At 43.2% G+C, this 13,754-nt stretch overlaps 1 protein-coding gene and 1 long non-coding RNA gene across 2 annotated transcripts in view; one reads left to right on the top strand and one right to left on the bottom strand.

Annotated features, from left to right (window-relative positions):
* Nucleotides 1-13,754, bottom strand: part of PABPC1 (poly(A) binding protein cytoplasmic 1) — a 688,709-nt gene that overhangs the window by 592,548 nt on the left and 82,407 nt on the right. The gene's annotated exons all lie outside the window — the stretch shown is intronic.
* Nucleotides 885-7,335, top strand: LOC127059213 (uncharacterized). The gene is made up of 2 exons (XR_007776825.1): nt 885-2,257; nt 6,735-7,335. It is a non-coding gene; the product is annotated as an uncharacterized LOC127059213 (long non-coding RNA).

Below are 13,754 nucleotides of genomic sequence, written 5' to 3' on the forward strand. Positions count from 1 at the left end.
GGCTTTTTTGCAGTAAATAATATAAATAGACACTTGAACAGGACTACAATCTGCTTTAAGTGGGAAGAGATGAAGGAAAAGAAAAAACACAGCCTTGTTGATTAGAAAGTTCCATTACATTTAGCAAAGGCCTGAAGGAACCATGGGATGAGGAAAGACTTGTTTTGGGGAAGGTTGCCAGCTGAGCTGTGATGTTATTGTAAAAAAACCTATTTTGGTTCTTGCGCAAGTCTCGGGAGGCAGTTTTTTAAAATTCCAAGGAAAAGAAAAACCAAAGCAGCCAGATCAAGTGGAATCTCTTTTCTGTCTTTTGTGAGCAGTAACAGCTCAAGTTACTGATGAAGATTATTTGTGTTCAGGATTCAGCATGCTACCTTTTAATTTCCAGTGCACATCTGTGAACCATCTAAGAAGTTCCACAGCAAAAACAGGAAAAATGTATGATGACATTACCCAGTGTAACAAATTAAGGCAAAAAAAAATCCTAAGACAACCAAAAAATCCTGTTTGGAAGGAAACTCAGAACAAAGAGTTTTCCCCTCTTTTTTAATATACTATATAGAGCTTAAAGGGCACACATTTAATTTCTTTCCCTTTGGGAAACAACTGCAAACCTCATAATGGAAAAAGACACTCAAAACAAGTTGGCCAGAAGAATGGAGCAAATGTGTGGCTCATGTGGAAATACCTCAGCCCTGTTGCTGATCTCAGGACCTCTGCTTCTTCTCAAGTAGAGAAAAGTTCCAGCAGCATTGCACACCCACGGATTGGATCAGCCACTGGCTCCGAGTGACAGAGCAAAAATTTGACTTCCTGTAGAACAAAGGACATTGCCTAGCCATCTGCAGAGCCTCCTGGGCACAGGGTGTTGAGGAGATCAGAGGAATAGTCCTGATTGCTTTGGGGTACCACCAACATCATCCACAAGGCCTTTGGTTTTCTGGAAACAAAGCTTTTCCTTTAAGCAAGTTACTCCTTTGCTTCCGGATGACCAGATTTCACACCCACCTCTGTTCTTTGAAAAATAAGTTCATTAAAAAGTTGTGATCACACCACACCCATCTCTTCTCTAATGTGAGCAATTCTGGCTTTGCAGGCTTTCCTATTGAGGCAGCTGATCCCTTTGTCCTTTTTGGTTGCCTTTCTCTAACCACTCTATTAGAAGCACACACACTGCCCCACCTGTGGGTGCCCTAAGCTGGAAGAGCCTCCCTGAGGATACTCACCATTTTCCTGGCTTTCTGGCTGCCATGGCACACTGAGCTGAGGTTTTAAGAGAATAGTCCATGGTGACTCCAGCAGCATTTCCTTGAGTGGTGGCTGCCAGTTGTGAGCTCATAAGCATGCAAATGTGATTCAGATTATTCTACAGATTATTCTACCCAAGACATTATCTTGGTGAACACTGAAGCTCATGTGTCACCCTTCTGTCCCCTCCCTTGTCTTTGTTAAGTACTTCTGGAGTTCTTCACCTACAAGCTCAGCACTTCACCAGACAAATGAGCTTGCCATTCACTGCAAACCTGGGCATGCCAGACACACACTGTTGCTCCAGGCTGCTGCTGAGGGTGTTAAGTAACACCAGAGTGACTTCCAGGGGGTTCTCTTGCTGCTGTTTTTCCATCCTAAAAAAAGTCACAGTTGAGCCCTGAACTTTCCTTTCCCCTTTCAAATCACAGAATGACTTTTCATTCAGTCCATGATGTCTTAGTATCTTCATTGCCTTTGCTGAGAAATTGTCAAGAGCTCCCTGAAAATCTAAACACAATATGAAGAGTATCTCTGCATTCTTGTTACCACCCCTATGGATTCCAGACTGGTTGCAAGGCTGTCCCTTACAGAAATCATATGGACTGCTTCCCTTGACATCACACTTCCCTGTGTGTATGTGGTTTTTTGGCTCTGCTGTTGTAGGAGGGATGGAGGTCAAACTCCCTGGACTGTTGCTTCCCGAGACCCCTCTAGCTGAGGGGCTGCAGTGGCAATTCTGAGCTCCTCCTTCTCCAGCACAGAGGCCACTTTTAATGGCAGTTTACACACCTTGGGTCACCAGTTCTGCAGCTTCATATGAGAAATATTCTGTGAGTGGTGCCTGGTCCTACTGGTTTACTGACCTCCAGCTTATCTGTTTGGTCTATTATTTCCTGTGAGTTCAGTTCAGGGTGCACTACCTCCTCTGAAGAGCTGCTATCAAGAATATGCTGGGTTTGGGACTCTCTCTCATGCTTCAGCAGGAAAGACTGGAACATTAAACCCAGTGAGCATTTCTGCTGTTTGCTTGTCTTCCCCAAGTGCCCTTTTACATATTTGTCCTCAAACTAGTTGGCTTCCTGCCTTTGCTATATAAAGAACTATTTTCTATCATTCTCTGCAAGGCTCAACTCACATTATTTTTTACCCTTTTTAATTTTGGGTATATGGATGACTTGCCCTTATTTTATGGGCTTTCCTGTTCTCCTAATTTGGGTAAGCTTCCCATTCTTTAAACATTAACTTATTTCCTGTGATGTCTTAATGTACCTATTGAGCTGTGAAATGGCCTTTTTGGATCACATTGTTTTATTTTCAAATTATGTTAAACTTTTTACCTGAGATTTTAATATAGTAATTTTTTTAACAGCACCCAGGCTGCCTGTTCCCTTCTGGCTTTTGGACTACCCTGTCTAAGACTTGACTTTTCTTTTCCTTTTCTTTTTCTTTTTCTTTTTCTTTTCTTTTTCTTTTTCTTTTTCTTTTCTTTTTCTTTTTCTTTTTCTTTTTCTTTTTCTTTTTCTCATTTTGATAAACCTCTATTGAAAATGAATATCCATAAGCTGAATCTGCTTGGGTTGTTCTCTCCTGCAACACTGCCCTAACTGTACTGTGATTTCTGACACAGAATTGCTCTCCCAGGAACATCTGAAACAGGTTCTGTGTGCCACCCAAGACCAACTCCAGAATAACATATTTTTGTGGGTTCTATGGCTGGGTTTGTTTTGTTTTGTTTTTTAAGCAATCTTCTGTTTGTGTCTCTGCATCTCATGTTGATAAAGATTCAAATGTGGATCATTCTAGAACCTGCCTTGAACACGTAGCTTTAATCTCACTTAACAGTTCACAGAATCAGAGAACAGTTGAGGATGGAAGATGCCTCATCAACCCACCCCTGCTCAAAGAAAAATCAGGCACAGCAGGTTGCTCAGGGCTGTGTTCAGTTGTGTTTTGGGTATCTCCAAGGATGGAAGCTTAACAACCTCTCTAGCCAACTGTTCCAGTGTTAGGCCACATTCACAGTGAGACATTTTTTTCTTACATTTAAACGGAATTTCCTGTATTTCAGTTTCTGCCCATTGTCTCTTGTTCTTTCTTTAAATATCTTTGAGAAACTCCCTTTAAGTAACTGCAGTGAGAGAGTTCTGAGAGATCTCAGCACAGCCTGGCTGGGTATTTAGTTCATGGCAGTCTTTTTCTTTGTTAGGATCCATGTAAAGATCCCTGCTGTTTAGTACTCACGAGACTCCATTTGGACTACTGTGTCCAGTTTGGGGCTCCCAGGAGAGCACTGACAAACTGGAGAGAGTCAAGCAGAGGGTCACCAAGATGGTCATGGTGATGCAGCACTCACTGTGGGAGCAGGGACTGAGAAAACTGGATTTGTTTAACCTGGAGAAGGTGGAGGAAAGGTCTTTATGGTGCATACATCTTCATTTTGGGGAGTTACAGGAAAGACTGAGTTATGTGTTTATTGGATGTGCATAGCAAAAGGAGAGAAATTCCAGCTGGACACATGGCAAAAATTTCATGGGAGTACTCAGCCAGGGGAACAGGTTGCTCAGGTGGTGGGATCTCCACACTTAGACACACTCAACACCTGGGCTGTGCTAGGCCCTGAGAAACATGAAGTAACTTAGTTATGCTTTGAGCAGTAATTCTTCCTCCACCCTTGCTTTTGGCATACCTTTTCCTTGAAGCTCACCTACAACTTATGGCAGGATAATTGCCTTCTCTGGGCATAGGCATTTGTGAATGCCAGGCTTCATTCCCAGTCAGAGCAGAGAGCACACTTAATGACACAGCTCTCTGCTAACAGAACACGTTTGGCATCTCCCACTGCCTCACAGTGCCTGGAAGCAGAAAGCTGAGTGCCCTCCAGGGCAAGACGAATAACTCCTCCACTCCAAGGCAAGATGGGAGACTCAGAACAGTCATGAAAACATTGCTCCTTTGCAGGCAAACTCATCCCTGCTTTTCCATCCTTTCATGTACCCACCACAGAAAGTTGCTCACTAGGATTTGGAAAGTAAAATGTGCATTAAATGAATGGGTTTGGCAAAGAGAACATCTGTTTATGAGTAACTTCTTGTTCTCTACATATGATAATGGTTATGGATTAGTGTGCAGAATACTGAACTTGTTTACAGCTCCTAGGAACAGTATGTTTTGAATCATTAATAAGGAGCATTTTCAAATGCAGAATTTCTCATCAACACAAGCGTTGCTGCTTTTCCCCTCCCTCAATAAGTGCAATTCAATTTGCAAATTAAATATCAGTGAGAGTCACTTAATGTCACTCTTTCAGCAGCCACAGAGATCAACATTTTTATTGTCCCTGTCTGTTCTATTTAGTATATTGATATTACCCAGCAAAAATAGAACCATTTTCACATAATGTCTGAAAGATATTCCAGTTTTAATCTGTCAGGATTAAAGAAATTAGGAAATATTTACGAGGGGGGAGGAGGGGGCAGGGGGTGTCTGCTAGTTTAAAATAAATCTGAGAAACAGAATCCAAGATGAAATTATCTCTAGCTCAGACTAAATACATTCACACTTGTTTCTCCTTGCAAAAGGGTAGTCCCTTCTAGGGGAGATGGGCTAACCACAAGATTACTGAGAACTCTGCATTTGGTGCTTGTCTTTACAGAGTTTTCCATGATTTCACTCTCACCTTTTGCAGCTCAGATGTTTCCTTTTCCTCTTGCTTTTCACTCTATTCTGTAGGCAGCTCGTTCTCTTGTGGAGATACTGCCTTTAAAAGCAATGAAATCGCTTTTTAGTAGAAGATACCTGTGTGTAAATCCCAGCTAGTTGTTACGCTGACTTGAGCTCTGGCCAGCGTTAAACGCGGGTTTGGAGGGCTGCGGGTTTGCTGAGCTCCCTACAGAGAGCACTTGTCTTTTGCTTGTTTCTCCCTGTCATTTTCATGCGGTATTGCCTCTGCCTTGATGCTTATTTTCTCTAGATCGCAACGCGAGCCTCCCGAACGGCACGGCTGGAGTGTGACTGGGAGGTCCGCATTCCTGTCCCCATCTGAGCCGGGAGCAGAGAATAGCCCATGACATAGCGCGGCTGGAATGCCTCTTTAAAAGAGCTCTTTGGCAGCGCTCCAAATACAGCAAGTGCTGTACGAGGATCTGATTTCACCTCTAATGCAAAAAATAGTCATGTGAAAACTTCTCTTCCACGGAAGAGATTGCAGCAACAGTTAAAAGTTGTAATTAGTTTCCCGGCGTTGTGTGATTCCGATGAGCGAGCGCCACGCCCTGCACAGCCGCACTCGCTCCCTCTCGCAGCCAAACTAATCTGAAGGGAATTGGCTCTCTGCTCCTTCCTGCTTCCAAAGAGATTCCCAAAATTACTGGGGCATGGCTGGACAAGTTTATCAGACAAGACGACAAGGAAAAAGTATTAAAAAATAAGAAAATTCACATGACTCGATTTTGGACTTCCTATTACTACTTTGTCCAGTGCAGAAGCCAAGGGAGGAAGGCTCTAGCTGGGATGTGCACTGGTCTCTAAGCAAACAAGCCCGTGATCAGTGCCCAGACAACCTTTGAACCAGCTATCCATGAGGCAGCATTTTTCATAAAACAACTAACCTGTTCTCCACTCAGCAGTTTTCAAGAAGGACCCACCAAAAACAAGCCTAGGGAATAGTATTCACCTCTACTAGCCACTGAAAATCAGCAGGTCAACAGAGGTGTTTGCTTCATGTCATTCTGCAATGGATGGATTAGCAGGTTTCACACATTCACCTGCTAATCCCTCACAGTCTCAGTACTTCCTATCTTGCTGTATACCACCTCTCCCCTTACCAGCCCCTCTGTAGTTCATGTGTGTCCTAGTTAAGAATTAAAATTATTGCAGGAAAAGTAAACTGATTTCAAAGCAACTGTTCCTAACCAGTACCATGAAAATTGCAGCATCTCTCAGACCTATAACACAAGCTCAGATTCCCAAAGATTTGTGTACAGTTTTTGAGTGCAGAGATAGGTTGGTCCCATGTAAAATTCACCTGCAGTCCTGTCATTGTTTGTGTCCTTGGACCTTCAGAGCTGTTGTGATGATATGTGCTCTCAGGAGCTGGACACAGACACTTCCCATCATTACAGGAAGGCTTAGGGTCCCTTCTGGAACCAAATCACTCAAACAACAAAGATTTTGACTCACAACAAGGCAGAGTGGCTCCTTTGCTATCTCTGATGTTTTCTGTGCATGTTGACAGAGACATGGAGGCACAGCAGAGAAAAAAAGTTACCAACTGTATGCAGACATAGAATTCTTCATAGTAGGAAAGTCCCCCCCTACTTTGTAGATGCTTTTGGCTGAAGATAATGTCTTTGTTCCCAGCTCCAAGATGCTGTCACTCCTATTTGATTTCTCCAGCTCTAAAAGAAACAGACTGCTGCACATCCTTTGTAAATGAAAGGGATGCACTGAGAAAATGTTTACTGTTATCTTTTTCTTCTTAACAGAAAGTGCCTGTGGGGTCCCTCCTTTCAATCAAGAGCTAGTCAGAAAGCATCAACAGTAACACTGAAGGAGTTTGATGTGTTACTTTCATCTCTATTAGCATTATTGATCCAGGGGAAGGAGAAGCAAACTGCATGGGATGGATGCTGCAGTCACTGAGCACAGACTGTCTCTACTGGAACTGATCAGATATCTGAACTTTGCTAACTTTGTGCATAAATGCTCCAACACACTGTTAAAGAGAGGATACAGCCTGTGGCTGAGAGTTCCTCTTGAAAAGATTAAATCTCTTCTAGAACCATTTGAACAGTGAGGAAAATTACAAACTTAAAAGCATTCCAACTCAACTTCTGAAAATAAGACCACATACCAAAATGTTATAATCTACTCTTTGTTATATTTAAAAGTGCAAGTATTTTTTAGAAGCTCAAGATTATTTCCATCCAAAAGCTTGAGAAGAATAAACCATCCATCTGTGTCTTGAATTATTATATAGGTATATCTGCTTACAGGTACAAAATTTATAAGAATATAATATGGTGTTTTGCAAATCTGAAACTTCCAAAGTTAAACACCTTTAATAAATCATCTTCTCCAATGCGACACTGAATAATCTAAAAATACAATTAAGAACCCCCAAATACCTTGAACTGTGCCTTACTCCTCACTGTATCACATTGATTTTTTTCCTCCTGTGAGGCCCCCAGGATAACAGAGAGGTGAAAAGAGGCCATGGGGGACAACTGTGTGGGACATTAGCTCCTGATGACAATTACCACAGTGGCAGAGCTGGCTGTGGAAATGTAAGGTGCCATGGCAGCTGGGTGCCTGACCCTTTCCCTTGTCTCTGAGCTGTAAAAAATTCCTGTACTTAATTCTGGGGATCAGACTTCTTAGGTCCCTTGTCACAAGCTATCAGAAATACTGCTCTTATTACCATGACATAAAACTCTTTATTAAGGCTAATAGTCTAACAACAGCCTCCTGCCAAATTGTGCATAACCTCTCACACAATGTCTTTCTAAACCTGAAGATTTATTGACAGAAAAAGTGCAAATATCAGAGTGATGGAAAAAACCTGAAACTCCTTTGACTCAGTCGCCCCTCTGAACGCATCAGGCAGTGCATTTTCTGTCACCAGCCATAGCAGGCAGATCTGGGCAGGCTTCTTTTGTGACCATGAGCTGTACTCTCAGAGTATAAACAAGATAAGGACCTCTCCAAACCTGGAGGGCCTCAGCACTGTTGCTCCAGCATCTTTCACTTCCAGCAAGCAGCAGAGAGCAGAGGGGTAAAGGATGGGAGCCCTTCCCAATGGGAAGTGGGACTGTGTGGCTGGGACAGGGGCCTGTGTTGAACTCTTGAAGACAAAAGGCTTTCTGCACATGAAGAGCATTTAAAAAACTTCCTCTCATGGCCTGAGAGTTCACAGGCTTGGTAGACAGACTCTACTAAAGCTATTTAAAAACTTTTCTTGCCTGACTTGAACACAGTGGCTCTGTTGAGGAAAGTGACGTTTTTCTCTGGAGATAAATGCTGGCGAGGATGTGGTAAAGCATTTTTGAGAAAAACTTTGTTAGCAGTCTAGCAGGCACATCCTCCCCTCCCATAGCCCCTAAAAGGGGGTTTGGGGATGGCACTGGACCAGTGCAAATGGCTAGGGCAGGAAATGAAGAACCAGGAAGGGCAGTGGGATACAGAGATCAAAGCAATGATCCAGGATCAATATTTGAGCAGAACCAGAATCAAGCCAGGAAATATGTTCTAACAAAAGGCTCCCTGGGATTCCCAGGGCGTCTGTGGGAAGCCAAGTTCTCTTAGGTTCCTTGGGAACTCCCAGCTGTTCTTGAGGTGTCCAAAGGCAACTTTAAGCATCCTTGGGCCTCACCCAAGTACAAGCCAGTTACAAGTTAGGATGGTCAATTTTTGACCATCAAATCCATCAAGCAGAATCTCCCCTGTATTCACCAACCAGTTTGGGAATTGGATAAGCAGTATTTGCAACATTTAAGACAATGTAGTTTAACACTGATAAACACACATCAGCATGGCTTTTGCTGCTCCAAATGCTCTCCCCAAATGCCCTGTAGCTACCAAGAGCACAAAAATAAATTCCTCCTGCTTCTCATTTTGCTCTCACCATTATCACAGCACGAGCATGCCCACACCTGGATGGCTGGGGATGAGTATTACTCTATTGCAGTAGTGAGCAGGGGCAGGAGCTTGCTGTGGTAGGCACTGGTTACCCAGGCAGAGGCAATGCCCACTTGGAAGAACTCAAGACTGCAGTGGAAGATGAAAATGGAAAGATGAAATTTTGGATATTCATCTGAATGCAGTCTGGATTCATCTGAAGGAGAATGATCCGCGCCTGTTTTTCCCTAAATTGACTTCTTCAATCTTGGCTGACAGGATTGTGTCTAGGACACTGTCAGGCAGATGAGAGCATTTTCCATCCATAATTAACCATCTCTGGCAAAAGAAGTGATGAAGAAGCAGGCAACAAAGATTTTATGTGATACTTAGGACAGATTTACATCTCTTCGTACTGTCTCTGGTGCAAGGAAGATAAAGGCCACTGTCACTGGAAGCATTTCAACCTTGGAGTTGACCATGAAGTCTGTTCCACAACTGGTTACCATCACTCCTCTTGCCACACACGAAAGCATCACAGTCACAAGACACTGACAGCCACATGAGCTCATGGACTGGAGTATCATTCTTTCTTTTTTTTGGTGGGAAGTTCTTGTTTAGATCAAATGCCTCATCACTGTGGGAGACACAAAAGCAGAGCTCTATCATTTATGATCATAATCTATTTTGAGACACACTTTGCATTTCAGAGGTGTTAATCTCAAATACTGGCCAACTTCTTTGTCTTCACAATGTCCTTCTATTCCAGAAATTACAGTGGTTGCAGTGTGATGAAGCTCTTTCTTTACATTTTGTTTTAAAGCTGCTGTATGGCCCTGCACTGTGGGGGCCATGTAGACCTGGTTAAAAATGTCTAACTATATTATTTTGACTATAAAAATGCCTCACTTACTCTTTCTTTTATTTTCCCTATAAAAATACTCCCTTACTCACTTAGTTTTCCATATAGAGTATGTGCTGTGCTGGGGGAAGAGGAAGGAAGTGAACACTTTCTGGCCTGAAGGTCAGGGCACCCTTTCTTGGTGAAAGAGCTTGAGGTTTAGTTGCTATTTGATTACCAGACAAACATTTGATCTTTTCTCATGTCCTTCTAGAGAAACAAAAAAAAAAAAAACAAAACAAAACTTTAAAAAGACCTTGGTGTTGACCTACTAAAATGATTTGAAAATTCTAAAATCTAAACTTTTCTTGTGAGATGGCATGAGCTTTTCATTTCACATCCCCCTCAACCAGTAAGTTTCATAATGAAAGATTTTAGTGGGACTGGACTTCCCCTCAGCAGCTCTTCCCTTTAGAATTGGGGTCATTTAGATTGGAAGAGACCTTAGAAGTCATCTTGTCCCTCCTCCCTTGTTAAACACTAGTCCAGCAAGATCAGATGGCCCAACACCATGTAAGTCAAGGTTTGAAGGTCTGGAAATGACAGAGATTCTCTGGGCAGCCTGTTCTGGAACAAAATCCCTTCATGGTGAAAATGATCTTCCTAACATCTGAATGAATTTCCTGTGCTGCAGCGGGTGCCCATTGCCTTTTGTCCTATCAGTGTGCACACTCAGAATGTCTGACTCACATTGCTGAGCTGGGGAGAGCAAAACCATCTCCCTTGGCCTTCTCCTCATGGGACTGGACAGAACCAGCTCTGACTGCTTCTCTTCAAGCACCACAGGCTCCTGCCCCCTCTCTGTCCTGCTGACTCTCTGCTGGTCCTGCTCCAATCTGTCAGTGAACTTCTTGAGCTGGGGAGCTGCAGAGCAGACACAGTACCCCAGCTGTGGAATTCACAAGTGTGGAATACCAGAGAGGAACAACTACTCTTGACCTGCTGGCTATATTCCTGCTAACAGGCCAACATAGGGAGGGTCTTTGCCAGCACATTGCAGATCACAGAATATTCCCAGTTGGAAGGGACCCAGTAGGATCATCAGGTCGAGCTCTTAAATGAATGGCCCATTCAGGGACTGAACTCGCAGGGACTGAGCCACAGCCCTGGTGGTATTAGCAGCATGCTCTGACCAGCTGAGCTTGGTCCTTCTTGGAGCACACAGGGACACCCAGACCCCTTTCTGTAAAGCTGCTTCCTAGACAATTGGCCAGACTGAGATGTTGCACAAACCTATTCCATCCCATGAATGGGACTTTGCATCTGCTTTTGCAGATTGTCATGAGGCTCCTGTCAGTCCTTTCCTCCCACTGTCAGGGTCCCTGTAAATAGCAGCCTTGCTCTCCAGAATGAGAATCACATCCCTGTAATTTGGTATTACCCACAGGTTCCAGTTGTTAATACACACCTTAAAAAGTGTTGACCACAGTGCCAGTCCCAGGGGAGCAGCACTTGTGACCTGCCAGCAGGTGGATTTTGTACTGCTGATCCCAACCTTTTGAGTCAGGCACTCCAGTCAATTTTCTATCCACCTAATTGTCACTTATACACTCCATATCTGACCTTACAGAGACATAGAGAAGATTTTTGGGTGTCTATAAACTGAGAGCTACAGCCTCTGTTCGAAAAGAAAACCACAATAAATCTGGACTAAAAGGTATTTGTTACATTTTCTGAGTGCTTGACTTTGCAAATTACCTGAGTTTTTGTTTATACAATATTATTTATATTTCTACCAAGTGGGAAGTGTAAATATGGGGCTCAAAACCTTTTAAATATTGGGGGATGTGCATGTGGATATGCTGGTGTGTTGCTCTTTGGTTTGGTTTGGTTTTGTTTTTTTTCTGGTAGATGCTTTGAAATCCTGTGGGTGAAAGATGCAGAAGGAACAACTGAGTGATTTTTCCTGATGAATCTCACTCACTGCAGCTGCAGTGACCAATAGTACTAATGTTCAACTTTTCCACAAATCTTCTGCCTACAGTACTGGATTATGTGGTTATTCAGGTTTCTCTCCATCTGCCTGTTGTTGCCCTTTGTGCTGCCTGTGATTCATGAAGACAGCCCTCCCAGCAGCAGCAGCCACTACCTTCCCATGGCACTGGCAATGGCAGAGGTACATCTGACTGCAGGACCACCCCAATCTTTCCCTCTGTCCCTTCCCTTCTCACATTAGACCAGGCCATCCTTGCAAGAGCAAAAAATCAGGTTCACTTACAGCACTGAGAACCTTGGAACTCCATTTGAACAGATGCCAAATTTACTTCACAACTAACACTACATGGGACACTGGGGCTGGGGATGGAAAGATTGCATTTGAGAAAGGAAGGGGTTTTTGCAAAGAAACTGAAGAAAACTTATTTTAAAAGCTCAGGATTCTTTACTGTGCCAAAAGGCAGACATGGCTTTTGGTGGCAATGTTAGCTGCCTTCCACAGATCAAAGATCCACTTCTGAAGAAGAGGTTTTTGTGCTAGTGGGTGAGCTGCAGGCCCTTTGCATGGTGGACAGCCCTGCATGTCACAACAGACACATGTGAAAAGTTCACTTGCTGAACGGGTCCCACAGTGGGGTGGTTCAGCCTGAGCACTGTCACTGCCTGCCAGGACTGACTGTCAGAGGAGCCATCCCAGAATGGTGTGCTTATGGCAGGCACTGGTGGGAGATGGTCATGCATACTCAAATCCCTGCTTTACTTCTGCTTAGACAACAAGAAGAGCTCAGTGACAGCTTTCCAGCAACCAGAATTAAGGAACTGTTCAAGGTTTTAGAAAGAGGGAAAAGGAAATAATACACAAGTTCATAGAAAAGCTATTTTGAGAAAAAAAGGTCTCTGCCTTCCCACAGGAACTGCAACTGCTGAAGCGATTCATTAGCCTGCTAAGTCGCTTTGGATATCTGGATGAAGATGGGTCTTATCTGAGGAAGGGAAGCTTGACCAAAAATAGCAGGAAGCAGAGCCTAGAGAGACTGATGCTTTCTTGTTGAAAAGTTCAGTTGGAAAGCACAAACAGAAGGCAACAGTGAGAGAACAAACCCCACTGGACACATGCTGGGCACAGTGCTCAAGGCACTGCTGGAATGCACTCCGAGATGATGGGGATGTGGCTAGTCATGAGAGCTGAGGTAGAATGAAAGCTTTGTAAAATTAGGCATTGCTGAAAGTTCAAATGGTTGTATCTCAGGGTGGAAAATTGTTTCTTGCTTTTGTCATCGAGTTTTCAGCATACATTGGGACACAGAGACCCAGAAGAGCAATGGCTTACCATGCTCTTACTCTGTGAGGACTGTCCTCACAGCAAGCCATGTACCTGATGGCTAGACAGGATGAGTGATGGCTACTATTTAATGCTAATGCAAATATTTTGGTGATATTTTAAATTTAAAAGGAACTGTATGCTTTAGAAGAAATCCCAAAGCTGGTTGCAAGTTAATGCCATAGACACAAAACAGAATGAAGTAACTTTCAGGGAGGAGAATGACAATATTCTTCCATGTACCATGATGATGTATGCTCAAGCTTGTCAGAGAATGAGGAATACTAAGGTCAGCTCAAATGGTCCGTGTTTTTCTTTCTGTTTAGCATGAAAAGTGGCAATTCTGCTCAGGAACATTTCTGCCTACAGAAATTGTTGTGCTGACTTCTGCAGACTATGGCTCAAAATCTTGTAATGTCAGCTGGTGTCTCCCCAGAAGTAATTTATTTCTTGAAGTAGCCTTGAAGATATAAAAACTCCATTATTATTACCAAGCTTTGCCATCAGTAGTCTCAGCTTAAGAGTAGTGTGGTGATTAACACTTGGGAATCTCTGAACAGGATTTGAATGCTGTGGAGGAACAGGATGCTTGTGCCATGCCCAACACAAACTGCTCTGGCTCTGAGTTGGAGAACACAAGGTTAGACATGATAAAGAACACAGGTACTCTTGGCAAAATGGTGAATCATGTTATATTGGCAGAAAGAGGTTATCTCAGGACAAGAACTAGAG

The sequence above is a fragment of the Serinus canaria genome, chromosome 2 (assembly GCF_022539315.1).
Source record: "Serinus canaria isolate serCan28SL12 chromosome 2, serCan2020, whole genome shotgun sequence".
Lineage (NCBI taxonomy): Eukaryota > Metazoa > Chordata > Aves > Passeriformes > Fringillidae > Serinus > Serinus canaria.